General features: G+C 40.2%; 1 protein-coding gene across 3 annotated transcripts in view; it reads left to right on the top strand.

Moving 5' to 3' along the window:
• The window catches only part of NCOA2 (nuclear receptor coactivator 2), a 194,462-nt gene that overhangs the window by 63,958 nt on the left and 109,855 nt on the right, over nucleotides 1-20,649 (top strand). For 2 of the 3 annotated variants that reach the window (XM_074577248.1, XM_074577247.1), the window contains exon 3: nucleotides 6,925-7,146. The gene's annotated coding sequence lies outside the window, so the exon portion shown is untranslated. Of the gene's footprint in view, nucleotides 1-6,924; nucleotides 7,147-20,649 lie in introns of those variants that run through there. The other variant, XM_074577249.1, reaches the window with a different exon arrangement.

The following is a 20,649-nucleotide window of genomic DNA, read 5'->3' as shown; positions in this document are numbered from 1 at the left end:
TCTAACTGACTAAAGTCTGAAATTAACAGTATATCGTTCAGAAACTGTTCACTCTCAGAGTGATAAGACCTGATTATACCAAGGAATGGTATGCACAGAGGCTCTTGCTTAGACTTATTGCTATAACAACCAAGGTCAGCTAACTTCGCTGCTTGCCCCATTAGAGGGTTGGAAGCAGAGAAGCGTGGAGGGGTCCCACCTGCAGGGAGGAGCAGACGGGACAGGTGACCCAAAACTGACCAACAGGGTATTCCATGCCATATGCATCACGCTCAGTATAAAAGCTGAGGCATCAAAGGGGCAAAGGAGGCTCTGGCTCATTTTTTCTTCAATGGCTGACGTCTGAGGAGGACCCTGTCTGTTCGTCTGCCTTTGATCCCGATCTGAGCATTCCTGACTCTAGTTCCGGAATTCAGCTCCTGTCCGTCGCTGACTCCAGGGACTTTCCCTGTGTCTGCTGGTGACACAATCATCATTCTGGGAGCTGGATATGGTTTTGTATATATTGTATACTTTTTTTCTTTAATTTTTATTATTCTATTATTATTTACTATTTTCCTACTTCTTATTATTTTCATTAAAGTAGTTTAGTTCTTTTTCTAAACTTGTAAATCTCCTTATCTCTTTGTCTCCTTTCTGAGGAAGTTATTCTTGTTGGTTTTTTCCTCTTTGCTGAAGGACTTAGAAAAACTTCCATAAATGCTGCACTGTCCAGTTTGAAGTGTATTAAGTGTGTGGTGTTCATGGTGTCCAGCCACACTGGCTGAAGATGGGAGAAGTACCACTGAGACCATAGATTTAAGAATGGGGCTTGCACTGGCCGCTGACTGTACTGGGGCCTTTCTTCGGTTCTTGCAGAAGGACTAAGGCCAGGCAATCTTTATCACTAGGTGCTTCCCTAAGTTTTTGAGGGTGTTGTCCCCCTGCCCCCGTTACTAAATTTCCTCCCTGTCTACTGCTATAACCCTGTGAAATTTAGGGATTTGTAATTACGGTGTATGATACAGTTCTACCAAAGTAGCTATAGAACACTTACCGTGGCTATCAACCATGGATTACAGTCTGGAAACTGCTGTTTGGGCTATTCAGAGATTCTGCACCCTCAGTAGGACAGAGACAGGAGATGGCGATAGTCATCGGGCTGTAGAGGCAGAGGGACGTGGTTCAGAGGGGTTGTCTGGCTTAGACAAATGCACTCATGCGAGAGCAAACATGCCTGATTTCTTAGTCTTTGGGCTAGCAGGTGTTAATCTATCTATGCAAAGTGGAGAAGGATCAACAGGTGATTGAGAAGGTTTGGTATGGCAGGATAAATTGAGCTGATCTGGTAGGGGCAAAAAAACTGGTGACTTCTGGAAATCAAAGTCCTTTTCCTTTTCCCCATCGTCTTCTCCTCAGTCTACGCCAGATTGTCATATTTTTCCCCTGTCTTGCTGGCTGTAAAACTTTTCTCAGCCCTTGATGAACTGATTCAGTTTGCTAATCTACAAAAAAAAAGTGACCAGTTTTATGCGAGATTAGTGAGTTAAACAGGTTTGCTAAAGAATAGGATGAATACAAGGAAAGGGACAGGAACACAAGAACTTTTTAATAGCAGTTAGCTGCCACATTGGCTCAGCACCCTGGTGTAACAGCACACTTTGAACATTTCTGTCCGGAATAACGTGATGGTGTTTGGGGTAGTTCCATGAGAGGAAGGATTTGTGGGTTCAAATAAGAGATCTCGAAAAGGAGATTATTAGGTTTTACAAATGTAGCCCAGGGGGTAGAGGAGAAATCAGCATATTAGATCAGAGCTGTCAAGCTTTGAGGCACTAAAACCACGTTTACTCACAGCGTATCTGTTAGAAAATATTCTCTGCTCCTTCTCATCATGGGTTTCAGGCTCAAAACCTACCATTTCGGGAGCTAAGCACACTACTGGAATAGCAAGATGGTGTAAAAAAGAACATTTTCTTCAAAGAATCTGACCAGTTAGGCACAAACAGTATAATAGAGTTTAATGATCATTGTTTCATTAAGGAACCTGTGCATGACATGCATTTTTGTATGTTCAGGAGCAATAAAATTTCTTAGTTCTCTTTTTTTATTCTCTGCTCTATGGGGAACTTCCTTGTGTCTTTGACAAATGTAGGAATTTTATCATGTATTTTTGAATTTCTGAAAGTTACCTAGGTGAAAACTAAAGCCTAGTTTAAAACCAGTCATAAAACCCTGTAGCAAAAAGAGGGTTTTGCTCACAAAAATAAATGGTCACAGTGTATTCTTGTTCTAAGCCATGATAATAAGAGGGGGGTAATTTTAAAGGGTTTGCTTTGGTACAGTACTGCCAAATGTGTGCCAGGAGTCATCTTCACTCTGAGATATGATCTAAGAGCCAGTTCGGTGGCCAGAGAATACTACAGGTGTATTTGCATTTAATCTAAGCACCTTCTGTTAGCTTTCTATGCAAGATAACCCTTCTATCTGTGCTGTTACCCAGTTTTGCTTTTATAACTCTCTGAGAGTGCATTATTTTGAGGACATAATAGACTGTAAGTAGGTTTATTTTAGTTGATACCATATGCATGACATGCTACTATATACCCTTTACTATTTGCTCTCTAGCTATTTTTGGCAGTGTCATTCATAGACTAAGAAAAACAAATTCTCTTGTAGAGTACATGAAATGAGATGAGCCTAAATACTGGTAGAAAATAAGTGCTTATGAAATGACCGACTAACACTTTTAGTCAGTTAGAAGAGTGCGTGAGGTGCTGGAAATTGCCCCAGATCCTAAGAAAGTCAATGGGGGCCATGAGCTGATGTCCATAAAGCTACAATACTTTGACTCGCCCGGTGTTTCCCTAGATGCTTGATAAAGAACGGAAGAGGCATTCGACCTTTAAAATATTCAACTGACGCTAAATTCCCTTGAACTTGTGATGGCGCTGGGGATGGGGTTAGCAGTAGAGGATGGGATGCTGTGGGTGCTTCCTGTGTCAGACTTGGCTTCCAAGACACGGGCTTCTTTTCATATGATGATGAGCCACAAAATTAAGCACGCTGTGCCACATCAGTGGGAGGTTTTAGGCACTGTTGTCTGTCTTGGTAACTCAGATTTCTTTTAATTATTATTATATTTTTTTAATAATATGCCCTAAGTCAATAAAAATCAATGGAATACAGGTGTGAGGTTGCTATTCCATTTTAAACTGCTTTTCAGAGTGAGGACAAGCCGTGAGCAGCTGTGTGCAATGTATTGTGGAGCAGTAACCTCAATGTGGGAGTCTGTTTATTTGCATAAGAACCATAATGTCGTATACTGAGCCATTGTGTCATGTTATTTGAACAGGCTGAAATAAAAGAGTAAATTACACTATACATGTTGATCGATGCATGAAGTAGTTTTTGTGCTGATGCTAGTGTAGCAGCAGTCAGTTATATAGGATATTACAATTCTTTGAGATATTTCTTAGATTTAAAAAGGGAGGCATGATTTTGAGATTTTTGATGACTGAGAGTTGTAGTATTGTAGGAAGTTATGTTCCTTATGACGATTTAATGAAAAACTTCCCTAAACTAACGTAATAACAGAATTAATTTTACTATACAGAGATGAATTCCTCATCAAATGATGCCAGTATACATTGATCATAGCAAATGCGCTGTTTGCATTGTAGTGTGGCTTTTGTGATAACTGTATTAGTAACAAAAAGCTGCTGAAGGTTTTCAGGGAATAACTTGTACTTCAAAAATGCTGGAAACTGCTTAAGAAAAGGGGAATCTTACCTTACAATGAATGAATGGTCTTGGATGAATCTTTGCTGTTGGGTAAGATGTTCAATACACTTCAGCCAGCTGGCTTAAGTCCTTGTAAGAATACACTTGTCGTAAGAAGATCAGTCTTTTTGATGATTAGTTCACTGCACTGAGTCTCACCTTTTTCTTGATGTATATAACCGAGTGTTTATATATTCACAAATCTTACATAAACACATTCAGTCCTAGAGCCTTTTCAAGCATTTCTATGATCTGTGTTTCATGAGTTGTTTTACATTGAAGCTTTCCTACTTGATGTAGTGTTTTAGCCCATAAATATTGATTTCGATGACAAAATAATTAGGTTAGTTTATGTTAGACAAACAGATAGTGTTTTTGGACGTCTGCTGGATTTCAGATGAGTTTTTAGCAACAAAATCTATTACAGTTGCTTACAGTTGAGAGACAACTACCAGTGCCTGATACTTGCAATCAGGTGGGCAATGCTGCATGAATGGAAATACTTTCTTTTCCTTTTTCTTCATTGAAAAAAGTCCTTTGCTGACAGCAAATATGTTATAATCTGCCAAATGAAATAGCGCATGACATTCTGCTCTCTTTTTTAAGGAAGAGGTTTCATGTAGTTTCCATGGTTGTACATTGAAGTACTGAAGTTTCATTCAACCTAATTATATTTTCATCTTAACTGTAACTACTGATCAGATAATTATTCTGGCCTTAAAAAAATATATCTAGCTATTATAGACGCTCGATAGCCAGTTTCATTACTTAAATTGAATTCAAGATATAATAAAATTATTTATTAGTCTTTTTTGGAAATGGAAATGTGCTTTTAATGCGTCATTATGTTTTACACACTGATGTTGAAGCTTCTCAGTTTATTTTCATAAGAATAAACATGGATGCTCTAGGAGTGTGCATGTGGGTCACATACTTTTTTTTGCCATTGTTAATAAGTGCTTTTTAAAAATGAGGTACATCAGAAGTCTTCACATTAAATACGATTTCACAGGAATAGTTAGTCATTCCTTGGAAATAATTATTTCATATTGAAAAGTAAGTGTCATAGTGCACTTAATCCATACTATAATTTGCATCAATCCGTGAGCATGTGACACACTGTTTTTCTCTTTTCTTGATCTGCTCTTCTGGACCATGTTTGTACAGAAGTGTTTACAAGAGCCATCGAGAAATTGTTGTCTTGTTTCTTATTACGAGCTCAGTTAAAAAAATCTGTAAATTGGATTTTGCTCTAAAAGAATGTGTTGTCTGTTTTGAGAGGTTTTCCTCTTTCTGTATATTACATGAGAGTGTGCTGCATTTGTTTTTCATGCTGAGATAAATAACTCCTAAATAGAGAAAAGGAAAGAAAAAGTTTCCCAGAGTTTCATGCAAGAAAGTTATTTCCCCTCCAGGCAGGGGCAGATGATCACCAGCAATAATATGGTACGAAGTTACCCTTCCTCTTTGTAACTGATATAGGACTGCTTCTAATTTAGTGCAAATGTGAAGTAAAATGGATTTGCTTAAATTATCTCTGCAAGCTGTGTGTGACCTTCATCGGGAATGAAGCTAACCCATTTTACTTCAGTGGCCTAGAAGTATTTTGTGAGCAGCTGTAGCTTTTCAAGCAAGCATTGGTACCTCTAGGATGAAAACGGTGGCATCTGAAGAAGCCCTGGCTGGACTGTGTGCTGTTGTCTGCTGATGCTGTTCGAACGGCGCTTGTAGACGTGCAACAAAACTGGAGGTGATGACAAAGGCAGCTTGCATCGCCCTTACGCCGGCACTGTCCACCCACAGCCACCACTCCTCAGTTTGACCCCTGGTCTCAGGTGTTAACATTTACACAGGTCTTGTTGCAGCGAGCTGAACAACTGAGGCTATTAAGGGCCAAAAAGGGAGTGCCAGGAATTGCAGTAAGGAAGGCTGCCTGGTGCTTCCCAGTGTGGGATGCTGGTTGGAGTTTTTTATGACTTTGTCAAACATTAGCCTTTGGGGCCAGGCAGTTGCCTCTAGCTTAATTTATTATTTTTTTTCCTGCCAAAATTATTTAGCTGTCTATAAGAACGTGTGGAAAAAGTTAATTCTCATTGTAGATTTTTTCTTTCTTTAAATAAAGAACCTTTTCTGGAAATACTCTGTGTCCCTCCCCTTGAAGCAGAGACAGGAGTTAGATGGCAGTGCGGGAAGCGCTGGTGATAGGCACAGGGGAAGAAAAGCAGCTTATGAGTCACGGCTTTGCCTCTGTCAGCACTGCGAAAATCTCAGATCTAACCAAACTGTAACCTTTTAAAGAAATCACAGTTCTCGCATGCCGCCTTGAAGCGTGTGAGAGCTGCATGGCCTGGGTGGGGAGGGGGAGACTGAGGTGGGGGATGAAACCGATGCCTTGTACCCCAACGCTGAGAGCCAGAAGCGGACCCGTGGGGCACTGGCAAGCACAGGGCTCTGGTGTGGTCCCGGACCCAAAATAATGTGGACTGTGAACAGGGGAGGCAGACCTGAGGTGAGAGTGAGAGTTCATACAACGTGTTGGGGAATGAAGGAGGGGGAGTCAAGGTGGCACTGCCAGCCAAGCCTGGAAGTGACTGAGCCAGGAGAGATGGAAAGCCTTGGGGAGCTGGGGTGAGGAGGGGCTTGGCAAGGGCGCTGGAGGTAGGAATGAAGAAGGACTAGGGCTTGAATCAACATGGGCCGGAGGATATGGCTTGAGGAAAACAGGCAGAGGAGTTTGTTCGGGAAGGTCCTTCTGTATAAAGATCTTTGAATATAAATAAACACTCTTTGATTTCAATAGAAGCTCCTTGAGAATATGTTTTTAACCATCGCCTATGGCTAGTCCCCATGCAGAGAATTGGTTTGTGATTGCAACCAGTTTACTCCTTTGCCACCGGAGCTGCACCGCATATCTAAAGATTTCAACCCCACTGCTGCTTTTTGTAGGTGTCAGTGTGACCCCACGTACAAGGTCTGATGTCTCAATTACTTTTTTCTAGAAGCGATGAATGCAAACATTTTTGCAGTGCGGCAGTGTCCAAGTCAAGGAACGTCAAAACTGAGCTTGTCTTTGCAAAACTCTTTAATTTGACCTCTTGCGAGGAAGCCTTAAAATTTAACGGTATTTAACTGTGCCCTGATGTGCTTTTTTTTTTTCTATAGGTCCCCTGCTTCATTCCGTGCACAGGATGGACCTGCTCCGGGAATGAATCTGGTTGATGTGGTGGACTGTGTAGTACCCCTGCCTCACTTCCAGCAGAAGTCGGGACGTGCGTGGCGGGCGAGGGAGGCAGAGGCCATTCGGATGCTCTGCGCAGCTGCATGCTGCCCTGGGGAACGGGACTTTCTTCCTGGCTGTGCTGCAGACTTCCTCGGTGATGCTAGGTAAGTTGCTGGATCCTGGCTTTTCTCACGTCTCTGCTAACTGTCCGTGTCTTGCTGTCTTGTGGATGACTTGAGATCTTTGGATCTGATTTGGAAAAGCGCTGAGCACTGATAACTGTGAGTGCAGCAGTGGGGGCTGAGGGTTGAAAGTGCTATATAAAGCACAATGTAATGCTAAGTGCTGTGAAGAAATTAGGTCTGAGTTATGCCAAGCTGGAGACAAAGTTGTCTTCAGAACTGGAGAATCATTTTGACCTTAAAGCTGTCACTGCTTTAGTTAGGAAGTTAGGAAAAACACAGTTATTCTAAGGTAGCAGTAAAAGAGTAACAGTAGGACTAACCATTATGTTGATGAAGCACTCAGCTGCACCGTTGAATTCACAAAGAAATTACTTGTTCCATCTTCCAAAAAAAATTTGAGTAGCATGCAGTAAATAGGGTATCGGACCATACGCCAAATACCAAGAGCAAAACAGATTACTGTTTGATTAGTGGTAATTCTGTACGCTGAATGAAGCAGAGGTGCTGTGGAAATGGTATGACATAACTGTGGTGTATACCATGCCACGGAAGAAAACAAAGGCAAAATTTAAGTTTCTCTAAAACTTACTTCTGACATTTCCTCCTCGGTGCTTGCCTCTGCAGGTTGGTTTTAGTGTTGAAGTTTGTATCACATAATATGATTTGGGGTGCAAGAAGCACGGCATTTTTAATGCTGTCAACTCAGATAATGTATGTACATAAAACCAAAATGACACGTAAATTCGTCGTTCATCGCAGGCACATGCCTCTTGTGCCTGGTTATTGTGTCAGATGCAAAGTAGACAGTGTTTGTAATGCCCACTATCAGAACGGCTTGAGGTCAGAATTTCATCTGCATTTCTTCAGGCTCAGGATTTGTATTTTCCCAGTGTGATGTCCACAGCTAGCTACAATGCTGTTGTAATCAGTAGATAACAGAGAATTTTTTGGACAAGGCATGGTTAAGCTAAATATTGTTTTAACTTAGCTAACCTGAATGCAAAATATCTAACATTAGATCAGATTTTATGAATTAACCAAGAGCTTGTCTTTGGTGCCTAGAAACGTAGTGAGTGTGTTTGCCAGATAAGCTGTTGCTCTCTATTGCAGGAGAGACGGACACAGTAAAAGCTATGAGGCTTTGGTAATGGCTAAATACTATATTAAATACACAGAGTAAGAATGCACGTTCCCCTTCCAGCCTGCTCATGGGGGATCTGCTACATATGGCTCTGTGAAAGGCTGCAGTAATGCTTTAGGCGCCAAGCAATGTTTTTAAGTGCTGCTTTCTAAGAAAACCTGAGGTATTTTTGTTTGACTACTGTTGTGCAGTGCAAGTCATTCTTTAAATCTTTAAACGTATAACCAAAAAAAGGCGGGGGGGGGGGGGGAGGGGAGGGGGGAGAAAACCAATCTGCATTTTTATAAGCAGAGGTTAAAAAATGAAATTATTTGCTTTACCTAGAGCATTGAAAATTATGTTGCAATTAGACTGATGCAATAGCACACGTTTACGAAAGGATCGCCCGGTTCGCGGAGCCGGCTGGAGAAAAAGCCGGGGATGGGAACAGCAGGGGTGTTGTGGGCCCGCGGGGCAGCGCGCTGGCAGAGCTACACGGGGGAAGATTATCGGCTAATGTGGAGAGAGGAACGCCAAGAAAAATAAAAACTCTGCCGTTCCTGCGTGTCCCATAAAACGGGGCGGGGGAGGGCGACTTGTTTTATCAATGTGCCTACTTTATTTCGGTGGCACGTCTAATCCGGTATGGAAAATGTTTTCTGTTATGTGAAAGAAAGAAAGAATGGAAATGAAAGCTAATTTTGAGCTAATATATTTTGAAAGCTGCTAAGAATAGTGGAATTTTGTTCCGCGTGCTCTATTTCTACAATAGAAAAGTAAAATTCCTTTGGGTTAACTGAAACATCTGTTGAACAAATTGGTTCAGTTTCATGAGTCTGTTACTAATTCTGAGAAGTAGATGGTGTTTTATAAAACCAGTAGAGTCGGGGGGTTAGTGCCCATATTCTTTCATTTTTGTACTATTATTAAAGTAGGTCATTTTGAAGTGTTATGTTTTCATGAATACAGTAATACTGTGGTTAATATTTCTAGTATTTCATGCCTTAACCTTTGCTTTAATGAGCTCTCTTCACTGTTTTTAATCAACATTACTAATATTCTCTAAAGTCGTGGGTTTCCAGCTTTTTATCAAGTTCTTAATAATGAAGTAATTGAGGAAGTTTTTAAAAAAACCTCTTTCAGTGCATTTCTGTTCATATTTCTTTGTTTCTGCAGTTTTTTTCTATGCTGTTTTACTTACAAAGTTTGAATGTTAACATAATTTTAGTTGCTCCTACTGCGGTTTTCTCATTTGAACTAATTATTCTTTGTAACTTCACAGTTGTGGGAAGAATATTGTAGGTGACAAATCAGTTTATGGCTTCACATTGTAGAAGCTAAGAATGTCATAAGAGTCAATGAGCTGATGTCATGTGAATTAATAAAAGAAGAAAAAGGGAGAAATTAAAAGCAGTTTCTAAGCGTCTGTTCCCATGCGTCAGGAATGCTCTAATTTAATCTCATACACATACATGTATGTTAAAGTAGTTTAGGTTTCTCGGGTACATGTCCTATCAGTGTAATCACTGAAAGGAAATCAGAAGTAAGTGTAATGTTAGTATGCAGATCAAATTAAGTTCTGTGTGCTTTACTGTTAAATGTATAAAATCAGTGCATGTTCTTCTTGTGTACCGCATGTAACTAGTTATAACACTTGGACACATTTAAAGGGAAAAGCTGAACTGTGACTTTAGACAGTGAATATATATTTTCCTTGTAGTGCGTCTACTATGTGGAAAATACAAGACCGACATTAAGCATGGACATTCAATGTGACTAAGCTATGGCATTTTCAGCTTTGTGGTCAGGGTGTCTGACTGTTCAGAGCAGCTCAGTGTATAGGTAATGAAGGATGCGAACGGAAGTTGGTAATACTTTCTAATGTTACTTTAACTGATAATTTCCTTCACTTTTTATTATGGCTATTTTTGAAGCTTTGATGTATATTCATTAGGTGGTAATTCAGTTGTCTTTAAAGCAGATAATGCAAGTACAAATTTGAGGGACACCAGTGTGGGATATCGTTGCTTTTGAGGGATTGCTGGGTTGAGGAGAAATGGAGGTGTATAGTTGAGTTTTGTGAAGGTGCATGTGAGCATCGTCAGCACAAGGAGCTTCCCCACTGTTCATAAGATGTTCCAGACAACCCTTGTGTCAGTTTTGTCCTTGGTGCAGCTCGCTGAAGTTTCAGATGACGTGCATGAAATGAAGGGGAAGTTTTGTGGCTGAAGTCCTGTGCCAAGTCTTTTTGAAGTTGTATGCAGCAGCTGTGCTGTAGCTAAAGAAAGGCTTGCTTTGCCTCCATCGTAACATCTGCATGATCTTTAACAGCAGAATTGTTCCACTATGATGTATCTTTTAGCTAATCTGGGTTGCCTTTATTAAGTCTTTACCCCCACATCCGCGTTATTAGAAACGCTAACGTTATTTTTGGGGATAAGTGTGGGATTTTGGGGCAAAGATCTGGACTTGAGTGCTTCTATGTCAGAAACAGTAGGCTTCAGTCAAAAAAAAAAAAGTCAAAAGAGGAGTCGAGACTTTGAGTCTGTAGCCCAGTGAGGTAATTGGGAAGCTTTAGACTGCACCCCTTAAATTGGGTTTTTCTGTGTCCTCCCTTGTTTGGAGGATAGAGGCTGAACATGGGGCCAGTTTTTGTGGAGACGTCACAAATCGCAGAATCATAGAATTCCCTAGGTTGCAAGGGACCTTTCAGATTATCTAGTCCAACCATGAAAATGCAGCGGCGTTGCAGCTAACCTTGGTCTAACGGCTTCTAGAAGCGTGGCTTGCAGCCTCCCTGCTGAGGCGTTACCCCGTCTCCTTCGTGGCAGCGTCCCTGCCACCACAACCCTGGGGTGAGTCGGCTCAGGGAGCCAAACCAGTGAGCAGCTAACCACATTTTTGGTTGGGTTACTTGGCTGGCTCTTCAGCTCTTTGAACTTGCTAACTCCAGAGTTGGACAAACGTCAGCGCTGAAGATGTCCTGGAAGAGGGACGGCAGGACCAGCCTCTTCTAGCTGCAAATTGGCTTGTCTGCCACTTTGAAACCGTGCCTTGAGTTGAGGCAGGAAGAGGGCGACCAAGGGAAGTGCTTTGAAAGAAGTGCATGAGTTGGACCATATACTGTGTTTACTTTGTAAGTTAGGTGAAGAGAAATCAATAAATCAGGTGTAATTGAATTTGAAATTTTGGCTTTAGTGCTTCTTTTAGTTGGAGGGTTTTGCATAAGGGCTTTTAAATTGAATCTTTAGTTAATCTTCCAGTTTGAGACTAAGAGGTCTGTAATTGTTCGCTCTGTTAGCACTGCAAGGCTGGCAAGTTTTCATAGATAGAGGATTCGATCCATTGGTCAAAAATAAGAGGCTGTGGTCTTGGAGTGCAAAGCAAAGGCTGACACTTCTCTATGTTAAGGATTTTGGTGATCTTGACTGTAAATATCTTGCATTTATAGGGGGTACTTAACTCTCAAGCAGTATGTCAGAAAACAAATCAGGAGGAATACATTATAAATTAAATGTAGGTGGGGTTTTTTTGTAAGTAAGAATTACCACATTTTATCATCAGGAATTACTGGATATGCATTTGCTTTTCAGTTGAACAGTATGATCAGTCTATAGATGCCTTCCTGCTGTAATCTCTTCGGAAAATGACTGTCAGTGGAAAAGCAGAGTGCTGATTTATGTAATTGTACTCATTGCAGGAGTTTGGTTTGTGAGATCCAATTAACATAAAGAAGCAAAGTAAGAGAAAAGGCACAGGAAACATACTGCTGCTTATTAGAGTTTGTAAATGGTATTTTAAAAATTATCATCCAGTTAAATAATGATTTTCTTTGATTTATGCCAGGAGGACTGTGTTACTCCCCACACTCATTGTCTATAAAATTGAACATACACTTGCCACAGTGAAGAATTGATAATGATCAAAATAACAAAGCTGCTATTACAAATTACTTGAAATTCTGCATATTGAGTGGAAAAAGATAGATCTGGTGGTGCATGTAATTTGGAGTGCAGCCTGCCTGCTCGGGGGAAAGCGCGGTGCCTGCCTCCCCATCCGAGAGTGACCGTGACCACGTCACCAAGGACTGAGCACGCCCCGGGTGACAGCTGGGCGTTTCGGACACACACGTGGAGAACATACGTGTTTCCTAATGCCTAAGGAATACGGTTAGATCCTAGAAATAGAGATGCTTGGCAGCAGTAGTCCAATATATGCATTTTATCTACATGTTTAAAACAGTTAAGTAAGATCTTAAGAGCAGTCTTCGAAACTAAGCGCATTTAATGCATTCTGGTTCCAGCAACATTACCATGAGGTAAGGGCGAGCAGCCGAGGACTTGCTTCAAAAACAGGAAGCGCCCACATTTATATAAAATTGCATAGTTTCAGCTGTCATAAATGTGGTTTCAATGCAGTTGCAGGAGTAAAGCCCAAAGTAGTTATAACCAGCTTACTTCCTCTTCCAGTCAAAGTGCAAATAGCCATATAATTAACAATCTGTGGCTCATTTTCTCTAGCTGGGTGAAGTATTCTGTTTCGCCTGTTCAGTCGCTGTATAAATAGAAGGAACTTGACTTGCTTGGGAACGTTTTAAAACACAAATATTCTCGGTCATAACCGGGTCTGCAGATTCACAAAACAGGATCTTCGGTTGCCCCTCAAGCTTGGCAGCAGAAATGAGACCCGTGAGTGTGGCTGGCACCCCGCCAGGCTCCTTGGAGAGGAGCGAGCCTTGCCAAGTTGGCTACTTGCCATGGTAAACTGCATGGGGCAGCAAAACCTGCTGCAGAGCTGGTAGACAGCTTTTCTCTTGAGGGACTTCCCTTCTTACATTCCATTACAAATTGGCTTTATTCAAAGTCTTTTATCATTAATTTTTTGAGGACTGATTGCTCAGCTTTTTTGGACAGCTTTTTTCTGAGTTAATTCACCCATCCTGCCTTTGCCTCTGCTCATGCACTATATGGCAGAAAAGCGTGGGTACAAAAGGGTAAGAAAGAGTTCCTCTTCTGCCCCTGTACGCTATCAGGTTGGTTCAAATATATTTTAGGCTGCTTGGGTCCCTTGAGGAGAGCCCTAACCTTTCATCCAGAAGGGGCCTGTCATCACTTCGCTGTCTCTGCTGATATCAGGCACTTGAGCAGCAAATACCTACTGAATATTCCCCACGTACTCTGCTTGCTGGGAAGATCCAGTGAGGAGCCTTTCCAGGGAAAGGGAGCTCTCCCTGGAGAGGTTCTCCAGGGAAGCTCTGCTTGGTTACTGAAGCTGTAGCACTTGCTGCATGTGGGAATCAAGAATGGACCTTTTCTTCTTGTGACAGATTCTTGGAGGGAGGCTTTTTTTCATGGGAAGAGGTAGCACTGCATTTTGTAAATCCCTGTAAGAAACCTTTAGGCAGTTTTCCCTTTCCTAGCTTTCCTCTTCAACTATCAGATAAACAGTGGAGAATTCTTACTCAGGACCTTATGAAGTATATCATACATTCACAGTGACCATCTTTTGACCTTCTGCAAGGAAGGTAATAGTCCTTAAAGGGACTATCTCCTCCTGTGCTACCAAAGGTTTTCCCTTCTTCAGGAAAAGCTGGTTTTGTCACTGGAACAACCAGAAGAGCTACATCGATGACCAGAACCTTGACTCATCTTTCTGAATGGAGTTTTAAAAGCAACAGCAGTCTTAACAGCCTCCATGTAAAAACTGAGATACATCCCACAGCTAAGGGAACAGAAATCAGGACAGTTCTGCCTTGAGGTCCCTCGTGGTTTTAGCTGTAATTTAGTAGGGGGGACAAGGGAAGACCAATGAAAGTGAGAACTCCTTTGCGTCCTGTGAAAAGCTATGGTTGTTAGATATATTGAGGTGGTTTTTTCATTCCAAATAAAATTTGGAAGCTTTCAGGACACAGTAAGGTTCATAACATTTTTAATTGTGTAAAGGATTCCTTCCTATTCTTGTCTTCCAATGTTTTAAGAGAACATAGAGCTGCCACTCTGAAGAGGATGGTTGCACAGCTTCCACTGCTGCTTCTGCTTACTCTGTGTCTGCGCGTATAGGTAATAATTTATTATAACATCAATATAACATTACCTTCAGTCATTCGGAAGAGCCTTATCTTAGGTGCTTGCCAGAGTTACTCATGTGTTTCTTTGCTTAGCGTGACATGGCCGTATTTTCCTTCATGGCTTAGTTCCTAGCCCAAGCACAGGCGATGAAATGTGCTCACATTGCGCTGTGTTTTATCACTGACTTAAGGGATTGGAGGGGGTTGTGTTGTAAAAGAGGACAGTAGGGCCAGTCAGTTCGATGCAATGAATAGATTGCTCTTATTCGTAGAGGAGTATGGTCCAAACGGTGGTCCGTGGGCCAAGACCAGGCTACAGGAAATTTCCATCTGCTCGGCTTTTTACCAAAGGAGATGGAGAGCAGCTTTGCAGCAGCAAATGCTGCCCAGCAACTGGACAGTATTGGAGGCTTGCCACAATCCAGTTTAGAGGGCTGCCTCCAGAGGAGTGGAAGAAGGTGGAGTGGAAGGGGCCAGGTAGAAGAGCCTCCCTTCTGTCCTGGTCTGGTCTTATTTCCATGATGACATCTTGACAAAGTTTCTAGGATAGCTACTTGTGCTGTGTGCAGGCTGCTCAGGCTGGTGATTACCCTGAGGACTAGGAAGTGAGGTCTGTGAGAATTAGCTGCCGGGAGGATCTGCATCCAACCACCGAAATATAATTGCAAACCCCTTGGAATAAGCAGCCTCTTTTAATAGAAAACCACATCCTTTAAAACAGTTCATTAAAAGTGCCTTTATCAATTACAAGCTACCGTCCTATATAAAATGTATCTTATTTGCATAGAAGTAATTCAGATTCCAACTTCTAATTGCCATTTGAGAAGTCAAATACTGATTTTTGAGTGGATTTTGATATTATAGTTTTATATTGCTTTTTAAGAGAATTTTGAAATTAATTTGAGACCATTACTAAAACTGAAAAGAGCATGGGAAGCTGGAAAGCTCTGTATACATATATAAAAAAAAAAATAAAAAAATTACATGTCAACATGCAGCATTAGTCTATAAAGTTTTTATTATCCTGAGATAGGACACATACCCATTGCATGAGAGCATTGAATACCTTTTTAATTTATGCCAGTTGTCCAAAACAAATGCCTCTAAAAATTATCTCCACACTTGGTTGGTTGTTTTGAGCATCATGAGGTTAAATACTAAATGTAGAATTAGTTTTTTATATGATTTATATTTTTTAGCTTTTACATTTTTTCAGATTCACTGTTTTAAGAATTTTCACACTTAGGAAGCCATTAATCTCTTGTAATAATGAAGATGGTTGAAGTGAAAACGAAATAGAAAAATCAGGTACAAAGAGGGTGTCAGCTTTAAGATCTAGAATTACTGTATTTCTCTCTTTCAGCTGATGGTAGAAGAAGCTTTAAGTTACTTTTGTGTATGTGTATTTATCCAAATAATCTGGATCACTTGATTCAAATACAGTCAAATAGAGGAATATATGCAGTGTTGTACAGAGTCATTCCAATTAGCCTGGCCTCTAATATGTATGGCAGAATTGTTGTTCTTAAATAAAAATGAATGAAAGCAATTCTCCTGCTTTGCAGTTCCCTCTGTGGACCTACATGAAATCCAGGTACTTGTAAATTCCCCTGACCTTCATCAGACTCCTGTAAGGTTTCTGTCTCTGGCATGAAAGATCTGTTTGCTGGGGACAGATTGTTTCTCCCCATCAGGAATGGGGCCTGCCGGAGTCGGCTAACCAAATCACTAAGATCAGTGTTAAAGTCTGCAAATTGCCCCAGTAATATAAAGAATAGTAGAAATTCATGCTCAGTTGCAAACTTACGAAGATTGCCTTTTGCATCGTAGAAAAATTAGGAGAGATGCACAAACTTAGACAAAATAGCAAATGGCTTTATAGTGTTTCCATGCTGCTGGATCACCTTGGGGTTTGAGTCAGGTTTCCTGAATTCCCAGCTTCACTCCTTCAGTCTTGTCATCTCTTGCAGTTGGTTGAGCTCTGCTCTTGATCAATCCTTTCTGCCAAGGTGAAAAATTTCCCTGTGTTCAGACATGTAGATACCTTTTGGTACCTTCAGCCTTCCCGTTTCTGTTCTTAAGAGTCGGTTCTGTCGCCTTGTTTTCTTTATTTCTTCTTTTATATGTCTTTTCCCACTGTTCTTTGCCCATTCTGCTGCTGCTAATTTCAGTGGAGCGTGTTTCCTCTAAATATCATCTATCTTGCTTTCCCCTGGATGAAAGACTATTCACTTGTTTCTGGCCTGGGTCACAGGTGACACCGATCTTGTTAGCAGGTGTGTGAATGCTGTGTGGATATGTGCACACGTTTGGGTTTTTTTTTTATATTTATGTATATGATAATTAAAAAAATATAAATTAAAAATCTATGTTGGTATAATTGTAAGTAGTATGTAATAGCTAATGTCTGGTATTAATTATTTTATAATTCATTATTGTATATTTATATATAAAATAACATCTGCCAACATGTTTTCCAGTTGGATAAATTTGTTTCATTGCTTTAAAATGTTGATTTCTGGTTTATTTTTGTTTAGAAGAAATACAACATTACCAGTAGCTTTTTCTCTTTTCTAACGCATTGATAGAGACTGATGAGTTTACGGAAGTAGTGGCTTTCCAAGTGTGACTTGGAAAGACAGCATTTTAAAGAGTTGTGCATCATGAAAGAGTGTGTAACAGCTTGGATTCACGTCTTGTTTATTTTTATTCTGGTGGGACTCCTACCTAGCAATATTCTCATGTAGACGATTTATGTATGTTTATACTTTAAGGGTCCAGTTCTTATCTACAATAATTAAAAGGTGGTCTCAGAGCTTCACCCAGCTTTTTGTGGCTGTTTGTTCTTTCAAATCTGGTTTCCATTTCAGATAGAGTACTTACATTTTCCTACAGCAAGAAAAAATGCAGGGTTCAGTAAGGTTGTGACACTTTAAACTTCTGTTTGTTTCTGGTTTTTAAATTAATCTTCTGTGGCTGTTGTTAATAAAGGACACACAAATGAGAAAAAATTCAGAATCTTTACAGGCACGTGGAGAATTGTTCAAGTATTAGGTAGGCATATAGATCAAAGGTCTACCTTGTCTGGAAGCTTGTTAAAAGCTTTTAGACACGAATGACGGCTCATTGAGAATGGAACTTTTTTCTAGCTGTGTTTGTAGAACAGAGCCATGGAAGTGTCTCCAAGCACAAGATGCTGGTTTAGAAGTGCATAGTTTGTTTTTTCTGCTTTGACAGTATATGTATGTCCAGACACATGGTCAGGTCTGAAATGTGTACATTGTTGGCACCAATGCATAAATGCAATGAAATTTGCTGGCAGATGTCAGAATATCAGGCTTGCTTTAGGAGCTGTTGATAAAATCCTATGGTCTTTGTTGTACAAAAGGTGAGAGGATGGACTGTTTTGGCCTTAGAATCTATATTTTGATTTATTTATTTGGGGTAGTTTTTATTCTGTCTTTCAGTAAATGATTGGGATTTCATAACTATTTGAATTTTGTATGTGAACATATTTTATGACCTGCTTAGAAATGGTTTAATGCTGTTAATTGTTTGATTGTTCTCTGGTATATATTACTTAACTTCTCCGTGGCATGGGCTTGCTTCTGTTCCCTGTTAACGCTTACGAAGGGTTGAGCATCTAAGAGTCAAACGTGAAATGGAGCAATGCAGCTACTCACGTGAGTGCTGACCTGTGTTTATATCCTAGGAGACAAAACACACTTGCATAAATGCTAGATTAAAAAAAAAAAAAAAGGATTGCAAATCTACAACAATTCATAGATTACAGTAAAATACATGAATACATGTCTATGGAAATGTGTTTCTTTCTTTATCTATATATCTTATTAGAAGATAAATGGGCCCTGTGTGTCTGTTTTCCTTTGAAAACCGTCTAGCAAAATCTATGAGATGGATTTAAATATTGAGATACTACTTGTAGGTGATCTGTTAGTATAGTCAGTTGTTTGGTTTGGTCCATCTAAAATAGCTTTCCGTGAAATTATAATAAGCTGAAATATTCTGCTGTATTTTTAGCCTCATTTCCTATGGAAACAAGGCTTGTGAGGTCACACCGGGCACTTGTGTACATGCACAAACGTCCCTTCATCTCCCCTCAGTAGCTTTTAAACCTATTGTTGATTTCGATCACATTTTTTTGGCACAGCGGAGGTCTCAAAATTCACATCCCACAAGTTCTGTGTAAATAAGTAGCTGAGTATAGTTGGAAGCACCTAAAGGTGCCCTGACAGAAGGAAAGGTTACAGCATGAAATAATCTTCTTAGTTGCCTGGGAATCCTAGTGATGGGAGAAGAGACGTTAAACAAATGTCCCAACTGTGGGAAAAGCTTCATTCAAAGCTTTCACCTTTCTAGACACCAAAGTCAACCAACCAGGAGGTGTAAATCTGTGGGAGATGAGGCTTAATTAATTCTGTTGTTCATGGGACTGCTTGTTCCTTAGTAGTAGTAGTAGTAGTAGTAATAATAATAATAATAATAATAATAATAATAATAATATCAATAGCATAAATGTTTCCATGCAATATATTTTTTGCATATTTAACTTTTAAGGTAAATAGGTACAGATATTCCTATGAAAAACCTGATTTTCAGAGACTGTTTTTGTTTTCACTGTGAATATTAATTTCCCTATTTAATCTCCCTATTAGGACAAACAGAGCAGTTGCTTCCCCCTACTTTTAAAACGACAGGTAGCAAGAATGCTTTGCAGCCCTGTTTTGCATGTGGTTCTGGATTGCAGCAAGCCAGAAATGCTGGAGCATTTTGCGGGGAGAATTCATGGCACTGTGGTTGTGCTCCTAGGGAGTTAACTGGGAAGAAAAAGGTCAGTACAGTACGCTTACTGAATATGGAAATAATAATAATTATTAAGCTAACCAACAAGAAGCGTATTCTTAATAAAACGTGTGGGTTTTTTCAGTGTAATCATATGACTGTATAATACAAAAATTGCTTTGAGAGTGGGTCAAAGATTACACATAGCAGAGACTTGTGTGATTGGTTATGAACAAGCGAAAATAGGGTAAACTTTTGACCCGGCAGCAGCAAATGGAACTGTGTAAAGCACCTACAGATGGCAGGATTTAACATATAGTCGGTCTCTCGCCCTTTCATAGCAATTACGATCATATTACAGCAGGCACAGAGGGGAAAGCGCTCCGTAACTGTAATACAGTGCGTCTTTGAAAGTTTTGAATATGCAGTTGCGTGTTTCGTTTTTGTAGGACCATCAATTAGCTTAGCAAGAAGAATTCCACTTTTGTTGCTTGTGTTTGACTTGACAAGTTCCTGACCAGCGTGCCAAGTCCATTTGGAACAAAAAAATCATTTGAACGGTCTGAATAATTTTGATAATTCAGACTGCAGCGGATTTATTGCTAAGCTTGAAAGACTCGGGGAAGGTTTTATGCTGTTGTGCTGCTGATGTGGGGTTGAAGGGATGAGGAGAATGTGGCTTCAGAGAGAGGTCTGGGAAACAATGCTCCCAAACCAGCTCCTTAGATCTTTCTGTAGGTCCTTCTGGTTGAGTTTTTAAGTTTGCAAAGTTTAAACAGCAGAAGGACCAATTGATAAACTGTTTATTTGACACTACTGTGGTATTTAGACAGTTCATTGGCTTTCAGTTTTGTTCATAACTATGAAATACTTCATAAATTCGAACAAGTGAAAGAGTCTTGTGAATTCGAGATGAATGATTGCCACTTTCTTGTGAACTTTGTCAGTTAACAAAATCAGAAGCCCAGTTACACTTTTGGCATAGAGTGGTAGTTCTGCAGTCATCAAAGCATATTTCATGTAATTCACTGCCCTTCAAGGAACTGATTGAAGCAAGGGGGAAAGTCTGTGCATCCATTCATGCACGTGTGTGGATTTCGCCCATGTTTGGTTTTATTTATCACGCTTTGACGTATAGGCATTTGGGAAAAAAAGTCTGAATTATAGAAGGCATGCTTCCTTCTAGTTGTGATCCAGCCACTATCTCCCTTTCCGTCTCTTCGCCTTGCCTTCTGGCCTGTAATCTGATGCGTGTGCCAGATGTGGGGAGGTGGAGCAGAAGCAATCCAAGCTTTTAGACCATTTGATGGAGGGGGTTATTTTATTATATCTGTGGTTCACAAAAATTTTCCTTCAGTTTTCCAGAATGGCTTCTACGGAGAGTAGAAATTGCAAGCATATGGTAATAAGCTAAATAAGATACTGAGAAATGCTTTTTGGAGGAAGGGAGAGTTTTCAAATACTGATAAAATAAAGGGTGGGTGGTGGTTGT

The sequence above is a fragment of the Larus michahellis genome, chromosome 2, assembly GCF_964199755.1.
Source record: "Larus michahellis chromosome 2, bLarMic1.1, whole genome shotgun sequence".
NCBI lineage: Eukaryota > Metazoa > Chordata > Aves > Charadriiformes > Laridae > Larus > Larus michahellis.
This window is presented reverse-complemented; position numbering and strand designations above follow the sequence as displayed.